Source organism: Centruroides vittatus, unplaced genomic scaffold (assembly GCF_030686945.1).
Source record: "Centruroides vittatus isolate TY-2023 unplaced genomic scaffold, ASM3068694v2 scaffold_861, whole genome shotgun sequence".
NCBI lineage: Eukaryota > Metazoa > Arthropoda > Arachnida > Scorpiones > Buthidae > Centruroides > Centruroides vittatus.
The window spans coordinates 1,627,895-1,637,260 of record NW_027122718.1 but is presented as its reverse complement, the minus strand read 5'-3'; the positions used below and the strand labels follow the sequence as shown (position 1 = coordinate 1,637,260).

At 37.9% G+C, this 9,366-nt stretch overlaps 1 protein-coding gene across 3 annotated transcripts in view; it reads left to right on the top strand.

Moving 5' to 3' along the window:
* The first annotated feature begins 6,587 nt into the window (after nt 1–6,587).
* Nucleotides 6,588–9,366, top strand: part of LOC136990023 (uncharacterized) — a 55,738-nt gene continuing 52,959 nt past the window's right edge. For 2 of the 3 annotated variants that reach the window (XM_067288347.1, XM_067288345.1), the window contains exon 1: nt 6,640–6,700. The gene's annotated coding sequence lies outside the window, so the exon portion shown is untranslated. Of the gene's footprint in view, nt 6,701–9,366 lie in introns of all 3 variants that reach the window. The other variant, XM_067288346.1, reaches the window with a different exon arrangement.

Genomic DNA, 9,366 nt, shown 5'->3' with positions numbered 1-9,366 from the left:
AGACCTTTATTAGCTGTTAACTTGAAGTCGACAGGCAATCTAACACATCCATTTTTCTTTACCATAGATGCTATTAGTGCATCCCATTCAGAAGTGCGTGCTGATTTCAAAATCCCCTTACATGCTAATTTAACAATTTTAATTTTTTTTATCTTACCCTTTTGAGCAAATAGTAATGTACAAAACACAGATTTAGTTCACCTTTAAATTAACTAAATAATCCTTTAAACATCCTATTACCTCTTTGAATAAAGACAAAAATGCTGGGCATTGTGGTTATCAACTTTTGATTACCAAGTACACTTCAAAAGACCAAAGGGGAATTCTAATGCCCATGCATTATCATGTTTAATTGTACCTAGGGAAGAATGTCAAGAAGATGAATGTCATGTTTTAACTGTCCAGAAAGGAAACATGGAGGAATCCTCTATTAAAATCGTAGTTTTACACTGTAGGATAATATATACTATCCGGAACCTATAACTGGTGTGTAACACTTATATACTATATATATATAGTGTGGTTGACAAGTGTTTTTGAGCTATCGCTTCGCTCTTTCTCGGGTCAACTGGTTCCCTGGACGGACTGTACATTGTTTAGTGGGATCGGGTGTCTTTCTGGTGAAGTGGGTCCTTCCTGCCATGCACGGTTGTGTGCCGGATGAGGGATTGTAGGGGGTTGGCATCCAAAAGGGATTGCCAGGCCTGAGACAGAGTCATCTCCTTCTTCCGGTTGATGCACGTGGATGTGGATGCCAATCCTCTACAACCCCCCATCCAGCACACAACTGTGCATGGCAGGAAGGACCCACTTCACCAGAAAGACCCCCAATCCCACTAAACAACGTACACTCCGTCCAGGGAACCAGTTGACCCGAGGAAGAGCGAAGCGATAGCTCGAAAACGTTTGTCAACCACACTATATAAGTGTTACACATCGGTTCCGGATAGTATAGATTTCATCCCGGTGCCGAAATCGGAGGAATTTTCTGTTTTTTGTAGGGTAATAGTTATCGTTTTTATAAATTAAGTACAGTACAAGAAATTTAGAATTGGTATGTTTACTTTGAAATGATAGAAGAGGAGTTATTCCAAAAAGATTACAAAAAATAGTTTTAGGATTTACATGCTGTGCATTTTGGTATGGTCAGAATGAAAATGATAGCTTCACAATGTATGATGGCCAGAAACAGAAGAACGTATCGGTGGTAAAGTCATGTAAGGATGCAGAAAGCTTTACCTCCAAAAGTAGTAGTAATGATCCTGGCTTAGTTTACCATAGGAAAGAAATCATTTGGACATTACAGGCCCATTCCAAAATAGATATTTAATCTTAGTAAATGGCTGGACATCATGATTTTAAATACTTATGAACAATTAATTACTCAGTTGAGATGGGTGTTTCCAGTTTTTGAACTCCGAACAGACGGATAGGGACCGTCCATTAATTACGTGTTGAAGGAGGAGGAGTTGTGAAATCATTGTACAGTACACGAGGGGGACAAGGCATTGTCTACTTGGACTATTTTAGTGGTATTAGTGGCAGTCTTGTAAGCCAACTTACTAATAGCATGAACAAATCATCAGAAAATATTTGCAAAAATTTGAGTCATTTCTTCAATATCAAGAAAGTCCACGGAATATTGACACGTAATTAAAGAATTTACCAAAAGTACATTGCGCACAACAGGGAAGGAGGTAGTCAGAAGGGACCCAAAAATCGTACACATAACGAGCGAAAATTATCTATATTCGGTTCATGGCGTCCGACGTCGCCTTCCGACCTCCAGGAACCCTATCCATACACCATTCCTCTTTTATTTTCCTTGTATTCCAGATCATCCTTATCTTCTGCCATTATCACTTGATCATCTGCGAATTGCAGTGTAAATGTCGGCTTACCGTTAATATCTATTCCCTTTTTGCAACATTTCTTTTTCCATATTTTCAATACTCCTTCTACGTAGATTTTAAATAAAGTTGGTGAGATACAACGTTCCTGTCTTAGTCCTTTTGATACCATAAATCCTGATATTTTTTCCAATTTTTATTTTCGTTATGAATTCTCTATATAATTCTTTAACTGCTGTAATAAGTGTGTTATTAATATTTATCTCTTTTAATGTCTCCCATAGTTTTGATGTTGGGACATTATCATATGTCTTCGTTAAATCTATAAACAACAAATGAGTTTCCTGTCCTGTTGCTAATGTTTTCTACATAATCTGTTTAATACAGAAAATTATTGACATCATTTCGTGATGAGAGGAGGAGTTGTAGCGTATCGAGGTAGAATACTTCGGGTTGGAGGCTGTTCGACGTTGTGTAAAGATGGCGCCCAGTTTCGTTTGAATAATCTATTTGTATTATATCGGGAAAAAGTGTAGTTTGTAGGACGATTTCGTTGACGCTATTTGGAGAATATTAAAGGACAGTGTTAAGGAATCCTCAACGGAAATACTGCATAAATCGTAGTGCCATTCGAGTTTCGGTTCATGCGTTAATTTTTTTTTTTTTTTTTTTTTTTTTTTTTGTTACCCTTTTAGTACCCTGTGGGTACTAAAAGGGCCTCTTATAGCAAGCCCATTATGGATTCGGCCAGGACCACAATGGGGCGGCCGGATGGTGAGGGACTGGGACCGACATATCCGGATACACCACCCTCCGAAAAATTCCTAGGGATTTTTCGACCCGTCCGGATTCGATCCCGGGTCCCCCAGGGCAGCAGGCTGCTAACCTTGACCGCTCGGCCATCCGGCCTCATGCGTTAATTTGTACGGGATTGGGTGGAGCGAAACTCGAGATTCAGCCGTCACTTCGTACTGAGTTCTGAGTTGCTGTCTGCAGTAAAGACAAATAGCGAGCGAAGAGCTGCATAATAAATACATTTTTTCTTGCGTTATAGAGTGTCATATGAATCTTTAGCCCTCAGAATCACGGCCAAGACCTATACCAAGCGAGCATCGTGCAGGTCTTGGCCGTGATTCCGGTTTCTTTAGCTTTCCACTAGCTTCAGCCAAGAGTTTAATTTTTAATTACGGAATTTTGAGATACAGCCGATACAGAGGCCATTTTAAACTTTATTTATGTAAAGTAACAGAAATGCTTCTTTTGGTTGTGTGATCGTCATACCTGATTCTAGCATTATTTTTCGGATATATTAAATGTCAATTAACCCTGCGTTAAGCGCGCGGGGGGTTGAACACGGTTGAGCGTGGGGGGTGCACCTGCACCCCGCGCGCCTAAAGTTGTTACTGAAAAAATCAAAATATTTTTTCGCGATTTTTTCGTTTTTGACGTTAGTGAGATTGTGTTTCTGATGTATTAATCAACAATACTACTTAAAATATATCATTTTTGTTTATTTATAACGAAAACCAAAAAGTACAGTCAAACCTGTTTTTATGCGGTCTTTTTATGTGCGATTTTTATTTGTGCGATTTTTTTATGTGAATTTTTAATTTGTGCGATTTTTTATTTGTGCGGTATAGTTGGCGACTAGTCTCGTGCGATTCGTCATGTCTCACATTGACTTATTATAGCTAAATAAACTTATTATAGTAATATTATTGCATGAATATGCGAAAAATGAAATAATTTACTTTTTAAGTCAACAAAACACCACCTGAACAAAAATATGTAAAACAGACGATAGACCAGACGATGCAGTCAAGTGCTGACATCTGTTGTCAATAAATTCTATTTCGTACGGTTTTGAGTTTTTCTATGTGAGACTTTTTTTATGCGGTCCCTGTTGACCGCATTAAAAAAAATATTTTTTTAAATTGTGTTGCGAAAACTATTATTTTCAGCCATTCGTGAAGTTTCGTGAGATTTTTTTATGCGTTTTTTTAATGCGGTCCCTATCCACCGCATAAAAACAGATTTGACTGTATTACGTTTCGCGAATTTTTCGGGGAAAAAATCGTCAACTTCAAAAGTCTATTTTTCAAACTGTAAACAAGTCTGTTGCTATCTAATCGTTGAATCGTATTTCCGTATGTGTTTTTTAACTGTTCCAAGCATTAAATGCTTTGTCACAAACCCCGGGCCAAAATATTTCAGTATTTCCAAAAGTACACCCCCCGAAACTACAGCGACTAGAGATAAAAAGGCGAATTATTGCCAGATAACATCGATAGTTAACTTCTTTTACACTGTAATTGGTTACTTTCTTTGTTTGTTATTAGATCCACCAATAAAAACAATTGTCGGTAAAATTCCCGCGAAATGCCACGCCCCCGCAGACTACCACTTTGACTTATGTAAACAGTCGCTATAAAATCGCTTGTTTTAATCGTTTTTTTTACTTCTATTTTGGTAACGAGAAATTGTTTGACGTTATTTAGACAAATAAACATGTTTTCAAGACAATTTAGCAATAAATATTTCCAAAAACGTCACTTTTCAAACTTTCAATGCTAAGTCTATGGGACACTTTTTTTCCGTTTATTGGCCTTAAAAATCTTATTTACACGCCTTCTATGCTCTTATTCGTCATTTGTATTATGACTGATTCGATATCAGGCAATGACCGTTTTTTCAGTACACTAACTCGGGTCCACTCCCTCCAGTGGTCGCGCTAAAAAAACTTCCTCCGTTAGGCGCGCGGGGTGCAGGTGCACCCCATGCATTTTGCTGTTTTTTTTTTTTGTAAAAAGTTTTTTTTTCCTGGAATTTTAAACATTTTCAGTGCGATCTTCAGTACTTTGAAGGAAGGTACTGAGGGCATTATTTTTGAGCATTCATTACATGAAAAAATACACGCGTTTAAAAGTGTTTGGGGTGCTCCTGCACCCCGCGCGCCTAACGCACGGTCGTATTACCCATAATTAGTGAAATGTTGATATATCCTATAGTATATAACATACAATATTATTATTAATTCTGGTAATGCATTCCATTTTTAACTCTTTGCTCTGTGGGCACGAAGATTTTTTTCCAAGCCCATTATGGGTTCAGCCAAGCCCACACTGGGACAGCCGGATGGTGGGAACGAGGCCGACTGCCCATGACCATAAAATTTGTGACAAAATATTCCTGGGATTCTTTACCCGAATTCGATCCCAGATTCCTCATAGCGGCAGGCTGACGCTTTTACCGCTTCGGTCTCCGCTACACACATACTACGTAAAAACACAGTATGTGTGTATTGAATACAAATACAAATTGTTCTTCTGTAACTACTACTATTCAATCTCACTACTTGGCCACTCCTTCTGTGAGCATGGTCGAATCTACTGGGCCTAGAAGAAAGACCTGAATGTTCATGGGGCGAAAAGTGTTAAGAGAAAACGATTATGTAATAAAGACTCTAGACGAGTAAAAAACTAATCTTAAAAATTCTAAAATATGAAAAAGGAACAAAAGTATAAACAAATGGACAAATTATTTGAAAAGTAACAACATTTAAAATGTCAATAATATAATGTATAATTATACAGGATATTTGGAAAGTAACTAGGTATTGATAAATTGCGATAACTTCTATATTTCTAATCCAACGACGATTAAAATTGTTTGACATGTACCGTATTAAATGGAAATGCGGATGTAAGCCTTAAAATTGAATGTGTATACGACACTTTCCATCAACGATACGTTTTCCTCAGATCGTGATGTAGATGGACAGCCACTTCTCTGTAGTCCTCAACCAAAGCTGTGTTCATTTTAGCTTCGAATGACAATTTTTGATTGTTTCCCGACCGACTGTGGAATGACGTCCCTTCACCGTACGCATCATCTTTGCACAGCAACCACTGATATCCACATCGCACGGCGTGCAGCAATCTGCGATCGTTCCTGACAGACAAGCGATCGATCATTTTTCGTTTTTCCACTGCGCATACAGCCTCTCTCGGTCACTGCCTACACCACTTATGAAGAAATATAATATTCCATTGATCTGTGCGTATACACATAAATTTTATTATGATTACATTATCGTTACAAAAATTATAACTTTTTTTTAATGCCTAGTTACTTTCAACCCACGCTACAAGAAATGTGGTTCGCTTTAGTTTTTCGATATGTCAGTTCATTTTTCTAGTCCCCATTTCGTAGCGCAAGCACACAAACGCCAATAGACAACTCGCACGCGATGTATTGGAGTGCCGGATATATTGTTTTGCCCGGCGCCATATTTGTGACGTTTCCGTTCCGCCGGGTGGATCAAGGAGTCGCGGCATCCTCAAAAATAAAAGGAAAAGAAACACCAGTAAATTTTCCAAAAATATTTTCCTAATTGAAATTCCTTTTTTTTTTTTATTTATATTGTGTAGTGTTCTATTTCCGTATTACTTAAGAATTAGCGGTCGCATAAGATAGTAATTTTGACGGCCGGATGGCCGAGCGGTGAAGGTGGCAGCCTACCGCTCTGGGGGACCCGGGATCGAATCCGAACGGGTCGAAAATCCCCAGGAATTTTCGGGGGGTGGTCCGTTCGGATATGTCGGGCCCCGTCCCTCACCACCCGGTCGCCCCATTGTGGGCCTGGCCGAACCCATAATGGGCCTTCTAAAAGAGGCCCTCTTAGTGCCCACAGGGCGGAAAGAGTTAAAAAAAAAAAAAAAAGATAGTAATTTTATTGAATTCTCATTAAAGATTTTTATCGAATTCTCTCACCAGGTGTCCTTTTATACGTGGCCAAATTAAACCGGGGTAAGTACTCGCACGAGACGGAAAAGCGGCTTAGTTTTAAAGTAAATGTTTAATTTAAATTGTTTCGTTGTGTATTGGCGATTCTATTACGTTCTAACTCGATATCGACAGGTGTCCACGCGGTTTTCTGTTTCCCTTAAGTTTTTCTGAACGATTAATGATATAAAATTGTAGTGGTAAACTTGGTTTCGCATTCTGTGCCACAATAAAAATGAAACAGGAAATTTTTTAAAAATAGAAACCGCGGTTAATAATTACCGAAATGGATGCTGGGTACCAGCTGTTCAAACAATGTGTATTGAAATCGACACATTTTTTTGTTTACATATTTTCAATTTCAAAGTTTAATTTAATTAATTAATTAGATTTTCAGAATTAAATAAAAATTCTATTTCGTAGTTAAACCTTAGCCCTAAGGACATTTTTTGATCGCACAGGGGGGGTCTATCGTTTGGGGGGTTAACCCCCCTTCCCCTCTCCTAGAATATTACCATTTTGTGTTAGCATTTTCAGTATGTAATAACTAATTTAATAAATTGATCGTTGACGTATTTTTCCTTGTTAAAGTATGGTTAAATCTTTTACGGTTTAAAGTAGGCAAACGTTATCGGTTTTTCGTCTTAGTAATTGTATTTAATATAATCCAATTTATGTCGGAATAAAAAACGTGTAAATGAATTCCGAATACCTTATTTTATGGCACGTAAGATGTGACTTTTGTTAAAGAGGGGAGCTCGAAAAATTGCCGCGCGTCTCGTGTGTGAAGTTGCGATCTCGGCTCGATTCGAGCTCCGAACGAGACGGTCGGGCCCTTGTTAGAACCGTGCGGCGTATCCGTGGGAGCAAAAAAGTCGAAGGAACCGTACCTCTACGGGCGACCCTTTGCGAGATACGACCCCTAGAAACTGGGTCGCAGAGATCGCCGGTCGCGTCACTCTGGTAAGACTATCGTCTTTAACTATTTGGCCCACGTGACTATGCCGGCTTCGAGAAGCCCATTTTACTGTTTGTGGAGTACTCGACGTTATATAGTTTCGGAGGGTGTGGGGGCTCGTTCCCGCCGGGCACCGAAGCACGTGACTATGCGTGGAGCGTCGGTCGAGGCTTGCCGTCACTCGCCTCGATGCGGAGCGTGCAGAATAGGTAGTATACCGATACGCGTTAAAAACCGACCTTTGGCAGTGAATATCTCACGAAAGGTCACATGTAGGGGTATGGTTCCTTTAGCTTTTTTGCTTGTATAGGGGTCTACAGTCTTGTTCTTGGGGGCACAAAACTTCTCGTTCGGAGCTTGAATCTTACTGCAATCTCCCAAAGGCTAATGAATTCTCGAAATGGTCTTTGGTAGTCTGTGGATGACCTCTACCTAATCAAACTCTTGAATAAAAATGCTGTTTAATTTAACATATTATTATTATTTGTTTTTTGTTGGAGCTAAGTTGCTATTCGTGTAGACTATTTTCTGTTGTTATATATAAATGACTTCTTTTAAACTCCTGTTTTTCCCTGCTAAATAAATGTGCATTTTAATTTTATGTTTTTCTAACCAGAATACGATTAAAAAAAATGGTGTCGAGTGCCAAAAGTGTGGAATGGCTTAAATATGCTAAATACTTTTATCGTAAATATTTTTTGCCGAAATGGAGGTGCAGTGCATATGCCATAAAATAGAGTAAATAAAATTTTACATTTGCATATTATTTTATTTTTAAAAGTAATGACTAGGTTCACTATACCAAAATATTATCCAATTAAAGAATGAGATAACTGTTAAACTATTTTTATTACATGTAGCATCAGTGCAAGAACTTTCACTATTTTAGAAAAATCATCTTCGGGTGAAGCAGAGATCTTAATTTACGAACATTAGAGTAAAATTTAAATATAAATGCTAATCATTTTAAAAAGGAATATAAATAAAAAATTTTTGAAAAGTGCAGTTACAAAGTGCTTGCAATGATGATATCTATATCTATATTATATATATAAAAATGGACATCTTTGTGCCTATATTTCACTCTGCAGCCAAAACTACACATTGCACATGAATGGTGTTTGTGTGTGGTAGTAGTCCCAAGTCTCTCATCGTGCACTATGGTGGTCGCGTCTCGATAGTTATAAGGGTGTGGGAGATATGGAGTTAAAAGTGGTTGACTTCGAAAATGTGTGACGCTTTAATGAGAATGTTCCAGTTTTTTCTAGAAAGTTCCAGAACCTAGAGGTGAAATTTGGTACGCAGTTAGGGTATGTCATGAAAATGCACACTAAGAAAGAATTTTTCGAAATTTCCCCCACAGGGAGAGGGAGAGCATTAACCTAAAGAACGGCTTTTACTGTACTATTTTAGATGCGATTTTTTGTTTTTAATTATGTTTAGTCTTAATTGAGTACTTAGGGGTATTAAATTGATAACATTTCAGACATTGTTATAAATATTTTTTATATATTTTGATTTTTTAACTAAATGTCTGAATTGTTTTAAATTCGAATTTCTTTTTGCATATTGGTTCGATTATAGAACGAAGTGGGTACTTGCAGCTAAAAGTCAAATTAAAAACAGTTTGTTTGATTCTCAGCAATTCTCATCATTCTTGGTGGTAGGTGTTAAATAACAATTATTATGGTTGTTGAAATATTGAATGTAAATAGGGTTTGCTTGCAAAATCCGTGCGAGCGAAGCCGCAGGTAACAGCTAGTAAGTAATAAA